This window comes from Castor canadensis, chromosome 5 (assembly GCF_047511655.1).
Source record: "Castor canadensis chromosome 5, mCasCan1.hap1v2, whole genome shotgun sequence".
Classification (NCBI taxonomy): domain Eukaryota; kingdom Metazoa; phylum Chordata; class Mammalia; order Rodentia; family Castoridae; genus Castor; species Castor canadensis.
The window spans coordinates 82,365,879-82,391,118 of NC_133390.1; the positions used below are offsets into that span (position 1 = coordinate 82,365,879).

At 38.3% G+C, this 25,240-nt stretch overlaps 1 protein-coding gene and 1 long non-coding RNA gene across 3 annotated transcripts in view; one reads left to right on the forward strand and one right to left on the reverse strand.

The window, feature by feature from the left end:
- The window catches only part of LOC109700983 (uncharacterized), a 75,514-nt gene that overhangs the window by 33,383 nt on the left and 16,891 nt on the right, over positions 1-25,240 (reverse strand). The window lies entirely within an intron of this gene.
- The window catches only part of Bcl6 (BCL6 transcription repressor), a 51,735-nt gene continuing 40,967 nt past the window's right edge, over positions 14,473-25,240 (forward strand). The window contains exons 1-2 of the mRNA XM_074073572.1: positions 14,473-14,771; positions 15,185-15,310. The gene's annotated coding sequence lies outside the window, so the exon portion shown is untranslated. The remainder of the gene's footprint in view (positions 14,772-15,184; positions 15,311-25,240) is intronic.

Sequence of the window (25,240 nt, forward strand, 5' to 3'; positions counted from 1 at the left end):
GAAGTGGAGTCAGATCAAGGGAATACTAAAAAATGATGACAAAAGTTTCAGTCTTGAGAAATTGGGTGGAAGGTAGGGCCCTTTGCTGAGATGAAAAACATAGGAGGGATAAAAGGGTAAGGAGAGGTAAAAAAATTGGCTCAGTTTGAGGCACGCAAAATTCAAGACTTGTATAATATATTCAAGAGGGGTTTAAATTTGTGGATTTAAGGAGAGGTAAAAAATTGGCTCAGTTTGAGGCACGCAAAATTCAAGACTTGTATAATATATTCAAGAGGGGTTTAAATTTGTGGATTTAAGACTCAGGTAAATAATTTAGTCTAAAGATCTAAAACTGGGAATCATTAGAATCCAGAGAATAAATTAAAGCCAAAAGAGTAGATAAAATTTCCTGGAAGAATATACAGAGTGAGAAAAGGAAAAGAATAAAAGAAAAACCAGACAAAATAAAAGAAAAATCAGAGGAATGCTGAATTTAATAGAGGAACAGAATTCAGGCAGTTCTTAAAGAGACTGAGAAAGAGCATCTAGGAAGACAGAAAGAAAAACCAGTAAAAGTTGATGTGAGAGAACCAAATCTAGTCAAGGTCAAGTGTTTCAAATGATTAAGAAATGTCAAATGCAATAAAGATCGAAGCAGAGATAGAGTCAGGACAAATTTACTATTGCCCTTCATGACAGCAGCTTTGTTAGAAGGATAAGAGCTGAAGCAAGATGTGTGGAGCTAAAACATGAAGTGACATGGGAGGTGAAGAAGTGGACAGAGTAAGTGTAGGCTAACTATGAAGGAATTTGGTAGGTTGGACATTTGCTGGAGGAAGGTAGAGGGAAGATTCATTTCTAGTCTCTTTTCTCCTCTCAAGTTAGGAGAGATTTTATTATGCTTAAATATTAACTGGGAGGAAATAATATTTTCATTTTAATAAATCACCAGGAAAAGGTGATTGCTGCAGATGACTTCACAAGTTTTATCTTTAAAATGAAATTTAGTGACCCGACCTTTCTCTGTGTCTACTCAGTTTCCAAGAAGTTTGGAATTAAATTCAGTTCCTCCTAGATGACTGGTAATATTTACTACCACTTCCTTCACCTGCTTTCTGTTCTGTTTTATATCTACACATCTTCTTTTAAATAATCATCATTGGAGCTCTTACTTAATATCTCACAGCATCTGTCCTCCATCCAGCTGTGTGACAGACACAGTGATAAATAGGACGATACAGTTGCTGTTGCTACAGTCTAGCCTAGGAGACTGACATTAACACAGATAGGACCTGCCTGGCTTCCTAGTGTGCTTCAGAGCCACTTTTGCTTTTTAAAGCATATGAGAGTTGTGCAGTGGGATACATTGTGATATTTACATATGTGCTTACAAGATGTCTTAGTTAGATTTAGCCCTCATTGTTCTCCCTCTTCCCCCAACATCACACTAAATGGAGAAAACTGAAACCATTTCCTCTAAAATCAGGAACTAGGCAAGGGTACCTACTCTCTCCACTCTTATTCAGTACAGTACTGAAATGTAAGGGATTAAATTAGCAAAAGAAGAAGTCAAATTATCCTTATTTTCAGATGATACGATCTTATACCTGAAAGATCCCAAAAACTCTTAGATCTCATAAACATATTTAGCCTTGATGGTGGGTTTGAAATGTAGATAACAGAGAAATCTCAGCTAGAAGCCAGTAGCTCAAGCCTATAATTCTTGGGAGGTTGAGATCATGAGGATAACGGTTCCAGGCCAGCCTGGGCAAAAAAAAAAGTGAGACCACATTATACAGAACAAAAAAGCTGGGCATGGCAGCATGCACCTATTATCCCAGCTGCAGAGGGAAGCATAAAATATGAGGATTGCAGTCCAGGCTGAGGCAAAAAGTGAGACCCTATCTCCAAAATAACTGTAGCAAAATGGGCTGATGGTATGGCTTAAGTGGTAGAGCATCTGTCTAGCAAGTGTAAAACCCAATACCACCAAAAAAAAGAAAAAAAAAATCTCTCACTTGTTTCAGGTGTTATTATTTGGATCCTTGTTAAAACAGATGAACCTGCATCTTACCTAATAGTCATCATCACAGAATGGCATCCACATCACCAATCTAACACCAGGCAAAAACCTGCTACTTACAAGGCAGAATGAACAGATGAGTTTAACATGATCTTGACCTTAGGAAGTCCAGCCAGGACAAGAGATGACAGGTTGACAAACTTCTGTGATGCAAGGGGAAGCAGGGCTGAGTTCTCTAAGGCAGAAAGATGGTCAACTACACAGACTTAAAGGGGGAATTTATTATTATTATTAATAACGAAGACATATTTGAATTTGACCTTCAGAGACAGCTAAAATTTTGACGCATAGATATGAGTGACAAAACATTTCAGGAAGAGGAATGCTGCTCTTGGTTCAGCTTTTACATTCCAATCATTCTGAAAATGTGATCCTTCAGAAAGTTTCTAGGCTGTTTTCTTTTTCTTTCTATAACAGCACAAATTAATATTGTAAAACTATGAAAAAAATGTTTCAAATATTTAAGAGAATCAATTGTTTTCCAAGTCTCTGATTCTCCCTATTTACAAAGAGGCCCTTGATTTGCTCATTTCAAAGCTTTTTGATGGATTAATTAAAGCATTCCTCTAAGTGCTTTACTAAGCAGTGCTTTGTGCACTTATTTCGAATTACTAAAAGTACAAAAAGACACTAAAACTGCAATCCTTTAAAAAGTATCTATAATGCCAACTTTTCACTAATGCAAACAGGTCTCTCTTCCAATTTGTTTCCCTTAAGGGAAGAAATGATAGCTTCTGTTTGTTTTTTAGTGTTTCACAGTGCCCAATATAGCAATGAGCACAGGACAAGCTCTTGGTATGTATTTACTGGTTGGAATGAGAATAGAAGAATTTTTTTTAATTTCAAGAAAGTTGTTAATTGACACATAGTAATTGTACATGCATACGGAATATGGCATGGCATTTCAACACATGTATACAGTGTGTAACGATCAGAACAAGGTTATTGGTATATCTATATCTAAAACATTTATCATTTCTTTGTGTTGGAGATAATTCAAAATCCTCTCTGCTAGCTACTTTGAAACACAAAATTTATTGTTATCAACTATCGTTAACCTACTCTGCTATTGAACATTAGAAGTTATTTCTCCCATCCACTGCACCTCAGAACCTCAGAATTTGAGATTATGAGGAAAGATGCTGGGCTTTGTGGGACGTGGAAAGGCCTGCACAAAGGGCCAGAGGATTGAAGAAAAGGTCTGATGTGGGAACGGTACAATCATGGCAGAACCTTTAAGATTCCCAAAGATCCAGAGAGGAGAGCCCCAATATCCTCTTCCCCTCATTTCATAAGTAAGAAAGGGAGGCCTGAAGGAAAATGGCCACTCATTCTGGAGTCAGTTCCAATTCTCTAATGACTTTCCACATTAGCTAATCCTTGTTTTCAGTCTTTTTTTTAAGAGTTGTGTTATCATAATCATAAAGAATCCTATGTGTCTTTTGGCATTCAAATTCACACTGTGTTCCTTCCTCAGAAATGAAATCCTTGAGAAAATATAAAGTAATGGGAACAAAGTCACACTTTGAAATTCCAAGACTTTAAATACAAATCCCTTTTTGTGGAGAAACAAAAAGTATTAAAGTCTGGGGATTCTCCCATTCCATCAGAACATCCAAACGTTGTCTGTTTAGCTTTTCCCTCTGGTGAGAGGATAGAAGGCAGACAGGTGGAGTCCTTAGGAAGGTAGTCAGAACAAAGGAGCTACAGCTTCCAGAGGCTGTGTGGGGCTGGAGGGAGACAGATAGGGAAGTAAGATGGGGATCCTTCTTATTAGGTGCTTACGAGCCAAAGAAGCCTGGGGTTCTACTTATTTATTTTTATTTTTATTATTTTGAGACAGGTCTCACTGTATAGCTCAGGCTGGCTTCAAACAGCTAATCCTCCTACATCTGTCATCCAGTTGCTGGGATTACACACTAGGCAAGACTTGAGTTCTTAATATCAGTACTCTAAACAGTGTACTTAAAAAGCTCTATTATATTAGAAACAAAGTATAATATGAGGAAAACTTTTGATGAAAGAAGCAAAATGCTGATCTGAAAATCAGGTTCTGGTCCAAACTCAGAAACTTTCTGGAACTTGGACAGTTAATCTTCCTTCTGGGCCTCAGCTTCTTCATGTACAAAATGAGACCTCTAGGTTTAGGAGCTTGTGCCTCTTGCTCATGTTAAGATGATGGTATTTGTATTTCTGGGAGAAATTCAGTTTTTCTGGTTATAATATACTTTACCAGTAAGTTCTGTAGACTCCTGAGGATTTTTCCTTTGGCTTCTTTTAACAATTAGGAATTGGAGAAACTATTCAGCTCATACCCATTTAATGATTCAGGTCATGTAATCAGTAAGACAAGTGTTACGGAATGTTACTTTATTTTCTACAATTGGAAGGAAAATTTGTCTATTCTTATCAAAGCTAATATTAATTCGCACTATTCTAGAGAGATAGAAAGAGTCATACAAGTTTAATTTTCCTGAACTCATTCTCTCATAATTCAAGCCTTTAACAATAGATTATTTCTAAACTTGACCCAGAGATTTTATTTGAAATAAACACAATTTGACCGACTGTTTTGATTCAACACAATTGCTTCAGTCCTAAATTCTTGGAATAGCCTATTAATCCATTTCTTTTCTCACCACACCCCATCGCACCTCCCCCCAAGTGTATTCTCTCCATAGCAGCAGGAGCGATCCTATTGAAAACTAAGTCAGATCACACGGCATCTCTGCTCAAACCCTTCATTGATATCCCGTATCACCCAGAGTCAGAGCCACAGACCCATCCAAGCCCTACCGGTCCCAACAAGTTACCCTGAGGACACTTGGGGCTCCTTTTCACACTTTGCTCTAGCCACCCTTGCTGTTCTCAAGATACCCAAGCACTCCCAGACAAGACAATTTCAAATGATGCCCTCCTTCTCTGACACACACCCTCTGGAAGGTCACGGGTACACTCTTCCTTCACATCTCAGTTCACTATCACCTGTACTAAATAGCACACTCTCAGCCCCCATAGCACTTTATTTCCCTTCCTCTATGTATTCTTACACATAGCATTTAATACTTCCTATTAAAATTTCCATCAGTGTCCTTCTGTTTGTTATCTCTCACTAGAATATAAGCTCTATGACGTCAGAGATTTTTATCCATTTAATACATTCAACTCTTATATCTCTGGTGCTTAGAAGTGTGGCATGTAGTAGGCACCCAATAAATACTTAATGAAGGAATATTCAGAGAGAACCACTTTTTTAATACCTCAACTTATTTTTTTGGTATCTAGTTTTTTCCATTAAAAAAACAAAACAAAACAAAACAACCAAAAAAACCTTGCTGGGTGCTAGTGGCTCACATCTGTAATCCTAGCTACTCAAGAGGCAGAGGACAGGAGGATCACAGTTCTAAGCCAGCCTTGGCACAAATAGTTTTTGAGACCCTATCTTGAAAAAAACATTACAAGAAAAGGGCTGGCAGAGTGGCTCATGTGTAAGAGTGCCTGCTTAACAAATGTGAGACCCTGAGTTCAAACCCTAATGCTGCCGAACAAAACAAAACAAAACAAAACTTGTAACTGAAAAAAATACTTTACATACAATTATTTTACTTTTATCAGGCTGTTGTGTGTATGCTCTGATGGAATAATTCAAAACAATTTTTCTCTGATGTAAAAACAAGGACCATTAAAAAAAAATTAACAGTCTCTCTGACAATATTACTATGCATGGCAAATTTTAGGACATTCCTAAAGGGTCAACAGAGTGGCCAACTGGGCAATGTCCAGGAGATCTAAGAGCCCAGATGTCCTGTCTTGTCACCCCTTCATAAGACCATTTCTACCATGTTGTAGTGTCTAAATGACCAGTGTTTTCCTCTTGAGTAACATAAACAATTTCACAGGTATAGGTGCTATATAATAATGTCATCCAAAACAGTGACTGTTTCCTTTAGATTGTAAGGTCTTCATGTTGTATTACCTTAATTTTAAGGGCATTCTCATTACCAGATGGCTTGTGCCTAGGCAGGCAATATACCTGTTTAGCTGGCAGAAACACCAGGAGATGGTCAGAGACTCACAGAGACTAAGAGCTTTGGGAACGGGGCCCAGAATGTCAGTAGCGGATTTCAAATCCATGCTCAATCACTCCACTCTGGGTGAGCTTAAGCAAGCCACTTAACTTCCCCAGACCACAGTCTTCTCTTCTGCAAAATATGAGTCACAAACAATTCTTACATAACCACCTCATGGCGTAAAATAAGCAGTGTGAGAGTCTCTCAAAGTATATAAGACCCCATGCAAATTGCTCAGTAAGTGATTAAAAACCATTATCATGTCCTTAGACTGATTCCTGGAAAGATTAGTGGTCATGTCTGGTAGACATGAATCGTCCCTGAATCTTCCCATCACTAAGAGAATGAAACTGGTGAAGGAAGAAATCTGGTTTTATGACATCTAACTCTAAAAGCTATTCCTGGGGATTTGTTTGTTAATCCAACTACACATGTACTGAGTACCTACTAAATATAAGATATTGAACCTCGGATCTGAGAGGGATAATAGGACTGAATGTTATCATAAGTGCTCATAGAACAGTGGGAAAGATTCTCCCCCCAACACACACACATATATACACACCCACACCAAAATCTAATGCAACACAGAGGAGAATTGTCAAAAGAAGGAGTAAGAGCCCTGGATTGAGCTCAATTCACAGGGCCTTTTCTAATCACTGCAGGTCTCTGAGCTTCTGTTTCCTCTCCTGCAATACTGAGGTAATCGTGAGGTGCTTATGAGACTCAAGATAGGATATTCCTTTATTTAAGGGCTTTGTAAACTCTTAATTGCTGTCAAACAATTGGTTCCTTCTTTCTTCTCTTCTCTGCCACTTCTCTTCCTCTACTTCATCTTTTTCCCTCTTGCTCCTTCTCCTTTTCTCAATTCCCTCTTTGCTTTGATTTGTCACTGAGACATTCTCACAGTTAGCTGATCTACTTTGACCATAAAAATGATAACACACTTGGAAATCTTATGATCCAACATGTTTCCTTATTGTATCACATGATGGCTTAAAGTCACTGGTAGAAATGGCTTAAAGTCAGCTTTCTGACTGATTTAGACATGGTTTCCCAGTTTGTTGAGATATAAAACAGAGTCTGTGAATAATGACTTTATTTACTAAAGGTATGCATATAACTGAGTAAAAATAGTTGTTTAGACACAAAATATGAAGTACTCAATATTTCAAATCAATTAGCGTTTATGAACCAAAATAAAACAAACCCACAACCTCATATTCCTAGCCAAACTTTGGTTCCCTGGAACTTGTGATCGAATATCAAAACTGAGAGGAAACTTAGAAATCAGATTCTATGATAGTATTTTTTTTCAGTTGGTAAACTGAGGCCCGGAAAGGAGAAGGATCTGACATGATATAATTAAATTAACAAAAAACAAGTATAGCATTTAGATCTCTTCATTCCCTTTTATTCTTTTCACATACTCTATAGCCTAGCCCCCAAGTCCAAAAAGCTAGGCAGCCACAGGCTCATGTTACTTACACAAGCCCTCCTTTCTCTTTATCTTAGACATTCCCCGTCCCCAACACATATGCCTTCTTTCTCAGTCAGTTTCTGATAGCTAAACTTAGGGCCATCAAAGTGAGAGCAAGACTTATGTATAGCCCAGCATACACAAATGTCCATTGCTCTAACTTCTGCAGCCACAGTCAGCTCTTTCTTTTAATCGCCACAAAAATCAGTGAGGCATATTGTTTTATCTTACACACTGGTCAACTGAAGCTTTGTCCCCGGTCACACAGCTAGAAAGCAGTAGAGCCAGGATTTAGATCAGATCTAAACCCAGAGCAGATTATTGCCTTTTTGTACCTTCAGCATAACCCTGACCTTGGGAAAGCAAACCTGGTGGTTGAAGTTAATCCCAAGGGGATAATTGGCTCCCAGCTCCTCTACTGGGGGAGATGGCCCTGTTATTTTAGACTCCTGAGCATTTCCACCAACTTAACCACAGGCTAACTTGTGAGAATTAGGGCAAGTCACTTTACTCCCCTCAGACAGGATAAATGATAATGTCTCCCTAACAGAGTTGTGAAAATTAAGGGTTAGGGCAGATAAGGTTAAACATGCAGCAAGTAGTCTGTGATGGACTGTATAACTAATAGGTTTCAATAAATGACTCATGCTTTTTTTAATCCAAATGTTAACTATGATGCTGTTTACATTATTTTCTTGTAAGCCTTTCCAAATACTTTGATTAAATAGGTAGTCTATATATAATACATGCATGAATAATTAAAATATTTTATTGGATTTTTATATCTGACTCTTACCAAAAGAAAGTTGATTTATATCTTATAATGTCATCCTACCATTCCTTCTACCTAGAAGAAAAAAAAAATACTGTTGCCATTTTAACAAATACCTACTGAGCACAAGCCGGGAATAAGGCGAAGTGTTCATTTCCCAATCACCTCATTTGATTCTCTAAGAGGTAGACTCTTTACAGCTCTGTTTTATATATGAAGAAACCAAAGCCTAAAGTGTCTGAGTACCTTGACTAAAGTCATAAAACTGTCAAGTGAAAAAGATCATTTTTAGAAGAATACATGATATATTTGATATTGCATTATACCACATCTGTCAAAATAAAATGTATGTTCTTTTTTTCCAGAGCCTCATTCCCTTTATTTTATTTTTGAATTATCATACATTAATAATATGAGGGGATTTCATTGTGATAATTCCATACATGAGTACAGTGTAAAATAAAAATTTCAAAAGATCTTGAGTAGCATGCAATCAAGATATCCAGTGTGTACACACATACACACACACTCACACACACCACAGGCAAGATGTTGTCATTTAATTCATGATGTGTGTGTGTGTGTGTGTGTGTGTGTGTGTGTATGTGTATGTGTGTGAGGGGATAGGAAGCAGGCACAGATATGTAAGAAAATTTAAGCTAAAGAGAACTATTTTAATTGATCATGGAATGTAAGTTTGCCCTTCATAAAGAGAGACACTTGCATGATTACTAACTGAAGTCATTTAGTACAAAAATGATCACTTACATGCACAGACAAATATTTAAGCTCTAGGCAATACAAAATACATAGTCTCTCTTGGACCTCACAAACTTCTGGATTAATTATTAGATAAATATACTTCAATTATTTGTGTAAATAATTTACACTTAAGTAAATTGCTTTGGGGTGTGCTCAAAAACTTGGTTCTTATCCAAAAATGCCCTTTTATATAACCACTTAAGGAAAGGAATAAAGAGAAATGTGCAATTTTGGGGAATATGAGAATAGGATTTGGAGCAGAAGAAGAAGAGCCACTTAAAGTAGTCAAGACTTTGGGACATAGGATACTTCAGTGGAACTTTGAGCTTTTCACAAAACAATCCAATGTTCTGAAAGCTAAATAAAGCAAACTGGGCTTCTGATTCCCCAAGGTTCAGACTAAGAGTCCAACTCTTCTGTGTAAGATAGCAGGAATGAGAGACTGGATTTCCATTATAAATAGCTCCAGAGTTCAGTCAATAACAATTTCTTTTGAAGCCCTTTAAGAAAACTGGCATGAGCCCAGAAGAAAGGTACATTGTAGGCTAAGCCAGGAGAGCAGGAGACTATCTACAACTGATTTCATTTTGCATATCACTTACTGCTGCAAATAACAGCAAAGGAAAATGGCCAATGGCAGCAGAAGCAGCCCCAAGCTAGAGGCCCTATTGTCAAAATGTATTTTCTCTGTCATTCAGGCTACATGGTCTCAACATCATCCTTGCAGCATGCTTGCATCCTTTCTACTACACCCCAGAAAACAGAAAGAGTCCTGGAATTAGAAACATGCAATTCACATCCCAACCATCCAAGTATCAGCTATGGTCACAGACAAATTATCTGATATCTCGGTGTGAGTTTCATCATTAGTAAAAAGGGCCTCATTTCCACCAGGTAGACGTCTTCTTAGGGCTACTTAGTCATTCAAGTGACATAATGGATGTTAAGTCCATTGGGAGATGTTTGAGTTTCCCAAGCATGAAAGAATAAATTACTTAGAATCTAAAGTGTGAGAGTACAGGTGTCCACACTCATTCACAGTTGAAAGAAAAAAGTGAAACTAGTGAATGATGCACATAATTTCACAAAAACACTCTGGTCCACATAGAATAGAACCCATTCCTGGCCCAGCTTACAAGCACTCCCCAAGGTATACTCACCCATTTTCTCTAAGGTTGTCTCAATCTATTCCCTTTATGCCTTTTGTACTCCTGGTACATTAATTGCCCAGTGTCTCAGAAGCCCAGAATATGGTCTCCACTGAGTTGTTGGGCTATCTCCACTTCCTAGAATGTCTTTCTTCTACATGTCTGTGTGTCCAAACAAGCTCAAAAGCAGACTCCTTCAGAAAGGCAGGCTTCCCTGATTTCCCCTGTTGTAACTCATCTGTGCCTTAATCTGATCCCCTTTGGCATTTTCATTTTTGCCTTGTATTCTAAGAATTTATCTTTTCATGAGATTATTGGTTCTTTGAGAACAAGGATTATATCTGATTTCTCTTACCAAGCCAATGCTAACAGCTAATAGACAACATTTAGTGAGCAATTAACATGTATGATTTCCCTTAATCCTCACAGCTAACTGACAATGTTGATACTGACAGTTACCTCATTTAGCAAATGAGGAAATGGGATCAGAGAGGTTAAGAAAGTTGCTTAAGTTCACAGCTGTTAAGTGGTAAAGTCAAGTTGGAGGCCAGGGATTTATAGTCTAAATCTTTAACTCTTGTCTCCATTTACTGAATGTCTTCAGCATAAGGGAAATTTGAATATTTGAATATTTATTAATTGAATTAATAAACAAAGAGATCAATGAAGAACATGTGAGTCTTCAACTGTGAATAGTCCCACTCCATACACAGAACCTCACATCTCTTTCTGGTAGGTAAGAGGTTGTTCAATGAATATTGGCTGAGTTAATGACTGAAGGAATTAGTGCTAGAGCAGATGCCTAGGAAACTGCAGTTGTTCAGATAGCTCTCAAAGGTGTGTCATGCACACAGTATTTCAACATTTATTAACAGGATTCTATGTTCTGTGCAGATGGTATAGAAATAAAGAGTAAATCAGACATGAGACTTTCTTTGGGTTTATATTATGGTAAGATGAGAATTAACTGGCGTTTTTCGAGTCAAGGAAGGAGTAAATGTTGTTGGTAGAGTAAAAATTATTCAAGCTCAGGGAATGATCAACACTTAGAGGAGAGCAGTAAAGTAAGCCTAATTCCAAGCATGAATAATCTACCCCTTAAAGAGGAAAGCAAACTAAAGATCATGAAGAATAACTAGATGACTCACCCATCAAAATAGGAAGCTCTATCTGGTAAAGAGGTGGTGGCGCTGAGGTGGTAGAAACCACAAAGATCCTGCACAAACACTTACCACGTTGTGGACTTCACTCTTGCTTCTTGGTACTGACTATGGAGCCGAGAACATATATGCTGACCAGAATTTGATAGAGGCACTATGTTAGGAGACCCAAGACCCTGGGGTCACTCACTGCCTCCTTCATGTAGCAGCTGTGCAAATGTGGGGACAGTAATAGTCCTTCTTTCACTGAGTTGTTGTGAAAACCAAAGTTAATACCTGTAAAGTGCACAGAACAGTGCGTGGCTTACAATAAATACTCATTAAATGTTAGCTACTTTATGGCAATTCTATTGCAGATTATGTGTGTTTTAAATTGAAAGCATCTTTGGTGAATTTTAGAAGAAGTGAAAATTTTTACATTTCACTTGAGTCTGAAATAAGAGTATATATAAGTCATATAGCTTACATCTTCTAGCAACTTTATTGACAAGATGAAAGTTTACCATCAAGCTCAGAGGCTGGCTTCTCTCAATTGCTATATATAATTATCCCCTGCAGTAGAAATCCAAGTGGACCAGTAAGAGCAGCAAATTCTTCTATAAAAATCACACAGCCACATTTTCTTTTACTTTCCCAGACTATTGAACCTATTAGAACCCATGATCTATTTACTCTAATCTTGAAAGCATTTATTTCTTTATTAAGGCAAACACTGATTTAATCCATGTTTAAGACATGGGTTTAAAACATCAAAATCTATATTTTTAAAAATATGTACATCAAAGAAAAAATATTTTTATGCAGAGAATTACAACTAAATGCTAGATATAGCTTCATTGCAAAAAAAGGAAAATATTCTAATTTTAAATTCTGCAGATAGTCTTTTTGTATAAAAATTTTTTAAATTATGACTGGTGAATAAGCATTTTCAAGCTGTTATTATTCCTATTTAATAATTTATGTTTATATTTCATTCATTGTGTCTTGCCACAAAATGTTAGGGCTTTAGCTTTTCTTACTTTCTGTAAGTTGCATTAAATATGAAAATATTTGAAAATATATGAAAATGCCCCAATAAATATGAGAGATACTTCTTAAATTGACTAGTAGTCAAGGAATTTTTTTTTATTTTCAAATTTGGGCTGGTGGAGTGGCTCAAGTGGTTAGAGTGCCCGTCTAGCAAGTGAGAGACCCTGAGTTCAAATTCCAGTACTGCCAAATTTTTTTTCAAGTTTATTCTACATCAGTAACAGCCATATAAAATGTTTGGAGTTTACTGGTGAGTGGAGTACAGGGCGGGTTTGAGCTAATTTAGAGAAGGTGTAACTGTGGTGAAAATAGCACAGGCTTTGGGCCAGGAAGATTGGGCTCCAAATCCTAGCTCTGCCACATTCCCCATGTGTCTTCTGATCCTAAGCTTATTCACCTCCCCACTTCCAAAGTCATAATAATACCAACTTTACAAAGTCATTGGAAAGATGAGAGCCAATAATGGATAGAAAGGGCCCAGAATATAGTGAATGCTCAATAACCAGTAGCTCTTATATAATGGGGATAATTTGATATACTTGCACATAGATAAAATTAGACAGTTTTGTGCTATATTTTTTTGTATATTGATATTTTAAAAGGTGTGTTAGTAATTTATACTTCATAAGGTTGCCATCTGGGAGCCAAAAGAGAACGGCTCATTTTTCAATTGCATAAAACTTTCTGTAGTTTCTGTTCTACAGTGCATTAGCAAGAGCATCATGTCCTGTACATACCAACATGTTATTGGTGATCATGGAGACTGGAGCACCTAGAAGGAGTTGGGAGACATGTTTCAGCTCTGACTTCATCTCAAAAGGTCTCTTTGACCTTGGATCACCACCTCCCTTTTCTGGTGTGTTTCTTAGTTTTAAGATGAGGAAAAAAAGATAAGATTTCTACAGGGAATTTACTAGTTCTTAAACTGTATTAGGAACCTATTCTGTGATTTTTTTGAGTCAGACATAGGTTCAAGACAAGAGAGAGTAAGAAAATCTATGAAAATAACTAAGGTGCTAGATGTTAACTGTCCATCTTGTGTCCAAAAAGGTGTGATATTAGCTTGATTTTCACATGATCCCTGAAAAGCTAAAATCAAAGTGAGACATAGTATTTTTTCCCCCATGACCAAGAATGGGTTCTCATACAATCCTTGATCACCAATACAAAACTTTGTTATTTCTGTTTCTCTAGTCCTGGCAGTAGATGTGCACTGTATTTAGCACATTTTGCTGACCAAAGCCTTACATATGGTTGGGAGTTGGGGTATAGTCTATAGTTATGGACCATATTTGCATCCATTGAAGTTGCACATAGCCCCAAATATTAGTAAATGTGTTATCTCCCTGTGATTTATCCCTTCCTATGATTAAGTCAATAAATAAGTCCAAGTATAAACTCTCCAACTTCTAAATATCACCAAGCATTGAAAGGGCTACCTTGGAAGGTTCTCTGCCCTAGCAATATCTAAGAAGTTGAAGCCTACTTTGGCAGGCTGTTATGTTGAAGATTCAAATATGAGGTAACCTCCCTCTGACTCCAATGATTTTATGATTCTCTGTTTCTATTCACTCTTACCAGGCCAACTCTAAGGATGTGGGGAACAGGTTTATATTTAGATTTTAAAAATGAATTGTCCAACTCTGTTGGGGAAAAGAGAGTTCAACTCTGTACATGCACTAATTGAATCTTTTTAATACTAATGACACCAGTATTCCAGGATTCTGAGCTATGCAATTTGATTAAATATAGATGGCAGTATTGTGGCAAAAAAAAAAAAAAGGTCAGTAGAGGTAACTAACATGCCCAAACCTAGACTTGGCAAACAGGAGGGAGAGATCATCTTACTGGTATTTGCTGTGGTACCTGACAATTAGCTGCCTGCTCACTTCTCTCTGGATCCTTGAGAATCCCTGCATTCTGCTTGGTTTGTGCCCAGCTTGGTGTCTGAAGCTCACTGGATTGTTCTGTCGCTTAATCTAGTCCTTCTATTGGCATGCTGCCTAGTCCAAGTCAGAAGTTAAAAGGTTGCACTTCCTTAAAATGCAGTATTTCCCAACAGAACTGCATCAATCAACTGATTAGTATAATTGTAACTGTGCTTCTCAAGGCTCAACACTAGGTAATGATCTCTGGCATTGTCTTCTATAAAATTTGTCTTTCCTTGATCTAGCTGAAAATCAACCACTTGGAAGGAGGAGTTTCTGAAATGGAACAGGGAGAACATCGTGTCAAATTGACGTAGTCACACAGAAGGCAGCGTTTGCAGCATTTCTCCATACCTGGTAAGGTTGTTGAGACTCGGTTTGAACTGTGGGGTGTGGAGAATGACTCAGGAGTTAAAGAATGGCATCGTAAAGGAGCCACTGAAGAGGCTTCCTGCCCTAACTCTCACTTCTCTGGCTCTTTTGAAGGTCCTATGCCCCCTTTGGTTTTGGAATTCCCATGACTTACCTTGGGTTTGTGTTGATTTGCTGGCCAGATTTAGAAGTAGCGCAGTCCAACACTCATAGGCCTGGCAGCTGTGTGGATTACACAGAGCTTGGAAACATAACTGGACTCACTTTGATTTCAAGCTGAACCCAAGATGGAAACGAGAGGCCCATCCTTAGAAGGATTGTACCTAAATTGCCAGGTCAATGCTTGTTAATGCAGGCCAAGGTGTTAAGGCCTGGCTTGCTCTACTGTTCTCTCTCAGGAGCCACAAAGGGGTGGTAACATCACTCGTCAGAGAGCAAGTCTCAGGTTTCTGCTCCTGTCTACTCCTGTCTGGGGTTGCCGTGACCTTCTCCGCTTGAAGAAAACTATTTGGCTGTAAACTAAAGTAAGTCTCATTAACCATCATCCCTCCAAAGAATATAACTTTCCCTCTTTCTACCCTCTCTCCTCTTCCTCCACTGTCTTTTGGGCACTTAGGCTATCATGGTACAAGAAAGGGACTTAAATGTTTAACATGGTCAACAGAGAATCCTTTACATAAGGTCTTTGGACCTGTTGATGGAAAAAAAAGGAAGTGAAACTGACTATTGGTTGAATGGTGACATCAAAGAGTAATCTGCATTCTTATTCCCTATGGTGTGGCTGGGATTTTTTTACCCCAATAAGAGGATTAAATAACAGAAGCTTTCCAGGAAAAGAATGACTTTCTTTCTTTTTTTGATCCTCCTCTCTTCTTTTCCCCAAACCGTTCAGAAATATAAGCATTGGATACCTGAAGACTAATTTCATTTTGGGGAGAAGTCTAATGTCGTTGAAAATTAATACTAGGATTATAATGAATTCAAATAATAATATTCAAATGTCTTTATAGCCACTTTTTTGACTTCTAAATAATACAGTGGGGCTTGAAAGGACAAGTATGAATATTATTACAGTTTTTCATGGTAGAAATCAGAGCCAGAAAGTGCAATGCCTTGCTCAGGATCATATAACTGATGGATAAAAGCATCAAAATATAGTCTGTAATGCAGTCCCCACTTTCCTAACTCAGTGTGTTTTCATCTATCCTTGTTCTCTTTTCCTAAGCAATAGTTCTAGAGTTGGGTTTGAGTATCATGGGAAAGATACTTTTTAAAAAATTTCTTTGAAAATTCTCTAATCCACATTACTTCACTGGTGCCCATAATAAAATCCTCACACCAAAATCATACTCTTTTTTACATTTCTTAGGTCATCACTTATCTTAATTAAGTGGCTAGCTATGTGCAAGCATGACTGGTAGGAAGGTTTTCTGGGAGCCATGACCAAGTGTGAGTTTTCTAATGAGATTCAGGGAGCAATGTCAGGCAAGCACATCTCTTGTTACCAGTGAGAGTGATAAGAAGTAGTCATGCATCAAGCAGACCATCCAGTTGCCTAGCAGTCTACTATTTGATTACCACCTGAGTTGTCTCTGGAATCCTGGTGATCAGAATGTCACTGTGAGTACTTCAGGGTCTTGATGAAAACAGATCAATTTAGTGCACCTGCCTGTGAGAGAAATTTTCCACTCCTTACCAAGTAAGGCTAAGATTAAAGGGTCATTTATCCCCTTTCCTCCTCTCTCGATTATTATCTGCATCATAAAATCAACCATGAGTGCAAATTTAGAGAGATCAATGCATGCTGGTGGGGGTGGGGGGAGCAGCCAACTAAGTATGCAAAATCCCTGGTTCTTTCCAGGTTCTGTGTGGTCTTGAACAAGTGGTTTGAATTTGTGGGCATTATCTATCCAACAAAGAGATAGACTACATAGTCCTTGACACTTCTGGGTCTGATATTCTGTGATTTCATCTACCTTGTTTCTTCACTAGAATTAACTTTGTAATTTTAGTGCTTCAATACATTATCTTGAGTTGTCAGAGGAAACAAATACTAAGTAAAGTAATAAATAAGTGAACAATAAATATTAACAATTAAATAATTTCTGGTTTAAATACCTGTTTAATGTGTAAAATTAGAAAATAAGTAAATGAAAGCAAAAATAATCTGTTTCATCACTAACAGATATCCATTATGAATATTTCAGTGAGTTTAATTCCAGCATTTTATATATACACATATTACATATTATACATTATGTATTATATCTATATATACGTGTTTCTTAATATATACACAAATTTTTCTTAATACTTTTTCATTGATATATCAAAGAATGGTTTAGGATTTATCACTACATACCTTTGGCCTTATTTCAGTTGTATAAGATCTAATTCCTGTAATAAAACCCTAATTTCATATTACTGGCTATGCTTCTGCTTTCCTGATTGAGCTCTGATTGGTTTAGTACAGAGCATTACTAAAACACCTAAGTGTTGTCAGATCTGAGTTTTGGTATTGGCCTTTTCTCTTAGATACAGTCCAGGAATAGGTTTGAAGCACTAGACAGTGTGTTTCAAAACAGCACCAGGATTTTAAAAATTAATCCATTTCCTATTATAGTTAACATTTATTGGACATATCTTATACATGCCAGACACCATGCTAAGCGATTTACAGGTATAATATTATTTAATTTTAACTCCCTGGAGGGAAGTACACTGTTGTTCCCATTTACGGATGAGGAAACTGGAGTTTAGGGAAAGCACTTGGGCCAAAGACACTGGCTAATAAGTGGCAAAATGTGAATCAAACAGGCAGTTTGGTTCCAAAGTCCACACTCTGGATTCAAAGTAGTGTCACTCACTAATACCAAGCAGAAAGGGCCTAACCTATTGTTGGGAAGGCAGGGCCTTGGGATGGCTGATTACACTCTGGGAGCATAGAAACTTGTGAGCTGAGACCTGAGGAAGGCAGCATGGTGCTAGAATGAGTCAAACAGGCCTGGGCTCTCAGCAAGCTAGCTGTGTGTCTTGGGCATGTCACTTTCCTGTCTGACCACCAAAGTTCTCATCTCCAAGAGTGTGTGTGTGTTGTTGGGGAGGGGATGGATAATCATACCTTCTTTACCGATGAGCATTATGGTGACGACTGAGAAAGGTAACATGACAAAACATCTGACATGCTTCCAGTCATATGGTAATAGCTTTATATACCAATAGTTTGATTCTGAATTGGAGCAGAAAAATTCAAGTTGAGACCTGATAATTAGTCTGGGCTGGAACATACTTGGTTTGTGATTTTAAAGATACTTGAGCCTTTGCTCAGCATCTAAAAGAAACAATGAACAAATGGAACCACATCAAACTAAAGAGCTTCTGCACAGCAAAGGAAACAGTCACCAAACTCAAGAGACAGCCCACAGAATGGGAGAAAATCCTTGCCAGGTACTTATCCAATAAGGGACTAATATCCAGAATCTACAGGGAACTCAAAAAACTCAACCCCAAAGAATCAACACCCCAATGAAGAAATGGGCACATGAATTAAACAGGGAATTCTTAAAGGAAGACGTACAGATGGCCAGTAAATACATGAAGAAGTGTTCAACTTCCCTGGCTATAAAAGAGATGCAAATCAAAACAACACTTAGATTTCATCTCACCCCAGTTAGAATGGCCATAATCAAGGGTAATAACAATAACAAATGCTGGCAAGGATGTAGTGAAACAAGAACCCTTATACGCTTGCTGCTGGTGGAAATGCAAGTTAGTCCAACCACTATGGGAAGCAGTATGGAGATTCCTCAAAAAACTAAAGATAGAACTGCCATGTGATCCAGTGATACTGCTACTGGGCATCTACCCAAAGGAACATAAGACAGGATACAATAGAGACACCTATACACTGATGTTCATTGCAGCACTATTCACAATAGCTAAGCTCTGGAAACAACCCAGGTTCCCTACAACTGATGAATGGATCAAGAAATTGTAGTATATATACACAATGTAGTATTATTCAGCCATACTGTGTTATATGGTTTGAAGGTAAATGGATGCAATTGGAGGACATCATGTTAAGTGAAGTAAGCCAGGCTCAGAAACACAAAAACCACGTTTTCTCTCATATGTAGAAGATAGATCCAAAGATAAACATATACACAAAAATAAGCAAAATCATATACAAACTCAGATGTAGAACATGTTTGTAACAGTGGAACTACTCTGTGGAACTCGGGGAAAAAGGGAAAGGAAAAGAAAATGAGAGAGCATCAGTAACATTGCATAACATAATATGTGAATCTTGAGGATATAAGGATGTATACTGAAAGCTGTTGAAAAATGGGGGGTGGGAAGTAAAGGAGTAAGGGAGAGTAATAGAAGGGGTTGAATGGACCAAAGTAAAGTACAGCCACAGCAGGCATACACTGAGACACCCCTCTGAACCTCAACTTAAATATTAGTAATGAAAACTAGGGCTGCAAAGTAGATACAGTGTGTGTGGGGGGAGAGTACTAGTGGGAGGGGGTGAAGAAAGGAGATTAAGGTAATGGTAGATGGCAGATGGACTTCATATACCTATATGAAACAGAACTAAAAAACCTCTTGCAATTGCTTTAAGTGGGGTGGGGAGGAGGTTGAGGGGGAGAGACGATGGGGGCAATGTAAATAATGTACAATATAAGTCTAATAGGAATTGTCATTACGAATCCCCCTATATAATGAATATACCCTAATGATCAAACAAACAAATAAATAAGCAAACCAAAAAGATACTTGGGCCTTTGTAGGCTCAGGACCTCACCTTTCTAGGAAGTGGTCAAACTAGGTTATCTCTGAAAGCTAATCTAGGATTCTAGGTCTTCAGTTGGTCTAAAAAGGAAAAAACATGTCAGATAGCGTCTTTCCTTTCCACATCTGTCTGAAAGATGGCCCAAGTTCTCAGAGATGTGTGTTTTGCCCTAGGCCTCTGTACACTGTGGAGATTCTTGACAAGATCCAAGTTCTTGGAACTTTCTGAAGTGTTTGAGGTCTGATGAAAGTCACAACTATTTCTGAGAAAGAAGGGGTGAGGCTGCCAAGATACTGCTGCTCATATTAGCCTTTCTAGGAAGGGAGAGATCACACTTTTATGGGTTTCCCAATGATGAAGGACAAAACTCTTGCTTTGCTCAGTTGAGAAATCACAAATCCAGACGAGTCCTCGGGTGCCTTATACTCTTATCATTTTGTGATTCAGCTGTAAGATAGCAAGTTAACTGCACTTACATGAAGGGCTCCTAGATGCTAAGCACTATAGAGAGTAGAGAAGGGGGCGTGATTCTCACTCTACTGATACCTCCCTCTAGTCCACTTACTTCCAGAAGATAAACCAATAGTTGAAGAGGAGATGCAGGTTTCAGCAGGATTTCCCAGAAAGGATAATAGAGGTTTCTCTTATCTCCTTGACCACTGCTTCTCATTCTTTTATGACTTGCCTCCTTCTCTCCAAAATCTCTATTTAAGGAGTGTTCTAGACTCAGCCATTAAACCTTTTCTTGTTCTACACTCATTTCCTTAGGGATATTATTCAGTGTTTCAGTTTTAATAAAATCCTATGCTTTGACAACACCTATATTCCTATCTGCAGCTTAGACTTCTCTCTACAACTCTAGACTTCTCTCATTGAATGTGCATTCAAATTGGAGTTCCTGGTATTTACCTCCGCTCCTTCAAATTTGCTCCACTTGCAGCCTTTGCTATGTAGGTAAATAATAGGTCTATTTGCTGTCTTTGCTCAGACCCAAGAACTTGGAGCTGGGTTTATCTCCTGTTTCTTCATAATCCACATCCAATGTACCAATAAATTTTTTAGCTATGTCCTAAAAATGTATGTAGAATTTGAACATCATTCACCATTTCCTAGTCTAAGCCACCATCATCTTTTTCCAGGATTATTGTAATAGCTTCCTCAATGACCTCTACTTCTACCTTGCCCATCTCAATACAGCATCCAGAAGTATTCTGGGAAAATAAAATTTAGAACCTGTATGGACTCTCAATGTTTATCTATCTCTTACACAATAATAGAACATTCTTTTAGTGCCCTCTGAAGTGCCCACAGTGAGGTCCTCTCGGTCTTCATCTCCCACTGCCCTATCCTCCTCTCTGCCTCAGACACACCAGCCTCCTTGCAGTTCCCTCTGCCTGATGCTCACATGGTTCTCTTCTACACCTCTTTACAGTCTTTAAACAAATATCACCTGTTCAGTGAGGCCTTTACTAGTCATCCTATCTCAAATTGCATCTTTCTTTCATTTGTCTTTGTTTTTTCTTTTTCAGCATTTATTAACATCAATAATATCACACATATTTACTATTGAACTTATTACTATGTCTCCAGGGCTGAAAGGGTGCTCCAGTAGTAAAGCACCTACCTAGCAAATACAAAGCCCTGAGTTCAAACCCAGGGACTACTCCCTGCCTCAACCCCCTAAAAAGAATGTTTGCAGAAGAAAACTCCACAAGAGCAATGGAGCACAATACACTTAGTAAATATTAGTGTAAAAAATGGTTGCATCATTTGGTCAAAATCTCTGTGGAAGAACCTGGGTTTGAGCTATACTCTGCACCTTGATAGATATGAGCAAACAAAGGGTCTGCTCAGGAGAGAGGGCCACTGAGCAAAGGCCCAGGGGAAATGGATAGGGCTGGACTTACTAACACTTTCTCCATCAGCATTTGCCTTCCTGATTTTATTTCTTCCAGAATACCATTGCCTGTCACTTAGTATGTGACAAAAATCCCATGGCTGTTGGAATAATAGAAAACTTATGGATGGAATTCAGAGTTATGTACCTGAATGTAGAATTGTGACCCCGGACAAGCCACTTAATCTCTCTAACCCTCAGTTTACTCATCTGTCAAGGAATAACAACCTTGGCTTGCAATTCTCATGGGGCTGTTGTGAAGGTCAAATGAGGTAACAAATGGAAAAGTGCTTCACTGTCTAAGACTTGACAATTATAATAGAAATTAGTAAAATGCATGAGTGTCTCAGTGAAAGAATTAATTGGACTCATATACAGATTATCTACCTCAGTGGTAAGAAAGGGGGTGGATGGGTTACAAATCAGTGATTAATTAAGAAATCCTTCATCTGGCTGTTGGATATGGAAGTGACATGGGAGGAGGGATTGAAAGATGTACCTTCTGGAGGACATGACTAGTGTCAAAATAAGGTGCTATTTATTACTAGTGCAACCAGGTTCTGTGAATTATTTCCTCTCCTTTTATCCTTACATACATTTATAAGTTGGATATTAGTATCTCCTTCCTTAGAAGTAGGAAGACCCAAGTTTAGTGAGGTTAAGTTTAGTATCAGTGTCAGAAGAAACCATTTTTGTTTCAAAAGCCTATGTCCTTTCATTAAGCTGCTTTTTCAGAGACCTTAATACAAACTCTTAAGCATTGTCAGTGTTACCTCAGTGGCCTGACTTTGGGCATGTGAATAATACACAAGTCTAAAGTGGGATCCCAAGAAGATAACAGATTAAGCCATTAGATGTAATTCAAAAGTGAAAAGGAAGGTCAGTGTGCATTCAAACCTATGAGTCCCACCCTGCTCTAGGCTACTGCTGTCTTGTGCTGTGACTATCTCCTTTCAACAGTACATTATAACAATTTAAAAGAAACCAGAATTTTGATTTAAATTTTTAGTAAGAGTGTAAGAATAATACCACTTGGAGCAAGTCCCCTGGTCTTCCTAAGGGTCAAATTTTCTTTTTAAATGGTAGTATAAAAATAAGAGTTTGAGAATGATTGACAATCCTATGTCTATATTTCAACTCACTGGTAATAGTTTTGCAGCTATCCAACAATGGCCTTTCACATAATAGCATTTAAAAAATGTATGCACATATCTACAAGTGTATGCATGACATGCATGGTAGTGGTACGGTTTTGGCAATTTTATAAGTTCATTTGGATGGATGATAGATGTACAGATGGATGGATAAACTGAGCCTGGATATCAGAGAAATACCCCCTAAATAGCCTGTAACTGTGTGTTGGATGCTGACGGAGTACTTATTTTAAAAATTTATGCACCAGAAAATTCAAGTACACTTACTGAATGCTGGTTTAAGGAAATGAGGGGGTGGTAATATCTCCTTGCATCTTTGCATTGGCTTCAGAAAGCCATAAAAAACATGTATAGATAATTTTAAATAAGTGATTTCTATAAGAACTATTTGTAGAGGGTACCAGTGGCTCATGCCTATTATCCTAACTACTTGGGAGGCAGAGATCAGGAGGATCACAGTGCAAGGCCGGTCCAAGCAAGTGGTTTGTGAGATCCTACTTCAAAAATAGCCAACACAAAAAAAGAGTTGGCAGAGTGGCTCAAGTGGCAGAGTGCCTGCATAGCAAGCATAAGACCCTGAGCTAAAATCCTAATACTGCAACAACAATAACAAAAAAAGAAAGGAGACAAAATAAGAGATGAACCATTTGTATTCAAGGCAAAGAAGGACAATTTTGCTTTGTTGTGTCTCACCAGTTACAGTGTTAAGGATGAAAGAGGACTGGATCATCAGGTGTATTAAGCCATTTTAGATAATAAAATTGAGTAGCATAAAATATGGTTATTTAGTGGAAGACTTTAAAAAAAAAAAAGAAAGAAAGAACAAACACAGACCCTGGCCACCACCAGTGTTCTCAGTAAATGCTATGGAAACTTTAAGAAATTGGTCTTTGCAAGGAGGGAGAAAGCCTGGTGAGGGCTAGGGGTGTAGTTCAGTGGTAGAGCACCTGCTTAGCATGCATGGAGTCCTGAGTTCAAGCCCCAGCTGTAAAAGACAGACAGAAAAAGCGGTGGGGGTGGGGGAATGGAGAAGAGGGAGGGAGGGAAGGAAGGAAGGAGAAGAGAAGAGAAAAAAAAATCTTCGTAAGATGGTGTAAGATCAAGATCATGGGCTTTGTAGTTAACGCAACCTTGGTTTATACTGCCCCTACCATGCCCCCATCAGCTTACTGGCCTTTTGATCTAGGGAGTCTATTTGCTTTTGGAACTTCTGGTCCTGCCTTATAAAATAAAGATTTGTGCCTTTGTGTCTCCTGTCAGAAGAAAATGAGATGACTTGGTAAAATCTCAGCAGAGTGAGTCTCACCACGAGTGTTTCTCAGAATCTCACCCCCATCTCCAGCACTCCCTTGGCTTTATCTTCCAGGGGCACTCTTGGACAAGGCACACATTGCTTTCTCTCTTCTCATCTACCACATTCAGACCAGATGAACTCAAAGATTCCATTAAATGAGTCTGCTAATCATACTTTTACCAGAAGACTGGGATAGCTGAATAGTATATAAACGTCCACTCTGTACACATTTATGCTTACATGCCATTTACTGTGCTTTATTGCATTGACTCTTCAAAAGAATACCTGCAAAGTAGTGATCACTTTCCCCTTTTACAAAGGAGTACGCTAAGACAAAAGTCACAGAGAGAAATAGTCCCATGCCTCTGGTTTGGCACCTAACACGTGGGAAAGACTCTTTTGGAAGGCTTGACAACAGCCTTCAGGAATAAGTTTCTTCATTGGGAAGAATCCTGGCTTTGAAGATCATATATAAACTTCCAAATTTTTTACTCCTTCCATTCTCCTTCCAATTGTACTAAAAACTTTAGTAACTAAAGTTTTAGTAACTGGTCTTTCTTGTTTGTCATCTCTTAAATATTGCCATTCTAGGCTAAGATCATGACACTCCCAAGAGCCCTATAAGACAACAGAACTGAACACAGTCTTCCATACCTGGTTCCCTGACTGAACATGCACAAACAAAACCAGTGCTTGGGAATCCAGCCCTTGCTGCCTGAGGCTGTGGGGCTGGCTCTGAGTATTTGTCCAGCTCTCACTTTCTTTTAGCATTTGACATAGTTGCCTCTGAATCCATGATAGAGCCTGTTCCTTTCTCTAGACACTGGTTTGTAATCTCTTGGAGGGCCTAAAACTGTGCACCCTACCCAAGGGTCCTTACTGAGCTGGACCTGGTGTGGCTGTTGGTGCAGTACAAGACTGCATCAATCTTTTGGCAATTGCACTGTATAGCCAGCATTATTCCTAACCTTCTACATGTAGAGTCACAAAGCCCAGTTTCAACTAATTCTGATAATGCAATTAAATTTTTGGACACCGAAACCAGGTTTCATATTTAAATGTTGACTTTCACCACCCAGGAAAGGTTGGCCAAATGCAGGAGTGACTGGAAGATTCTGGCAAAGATATTAATTGGGATTTTTCCATTCTCAGAGAAACTACATGTGCTAATGCACAGGTAATACTCCATCTCCACTGTTCCTAAGGACCCAAGAGTAGGCAAAGCCTGACAGGACTATTGTGGGAATGAAGTTAGAATACTTGTGGAAAGGCTAGCATGGAACTTTGCTCAGACTAATCAACAATGAATGCATT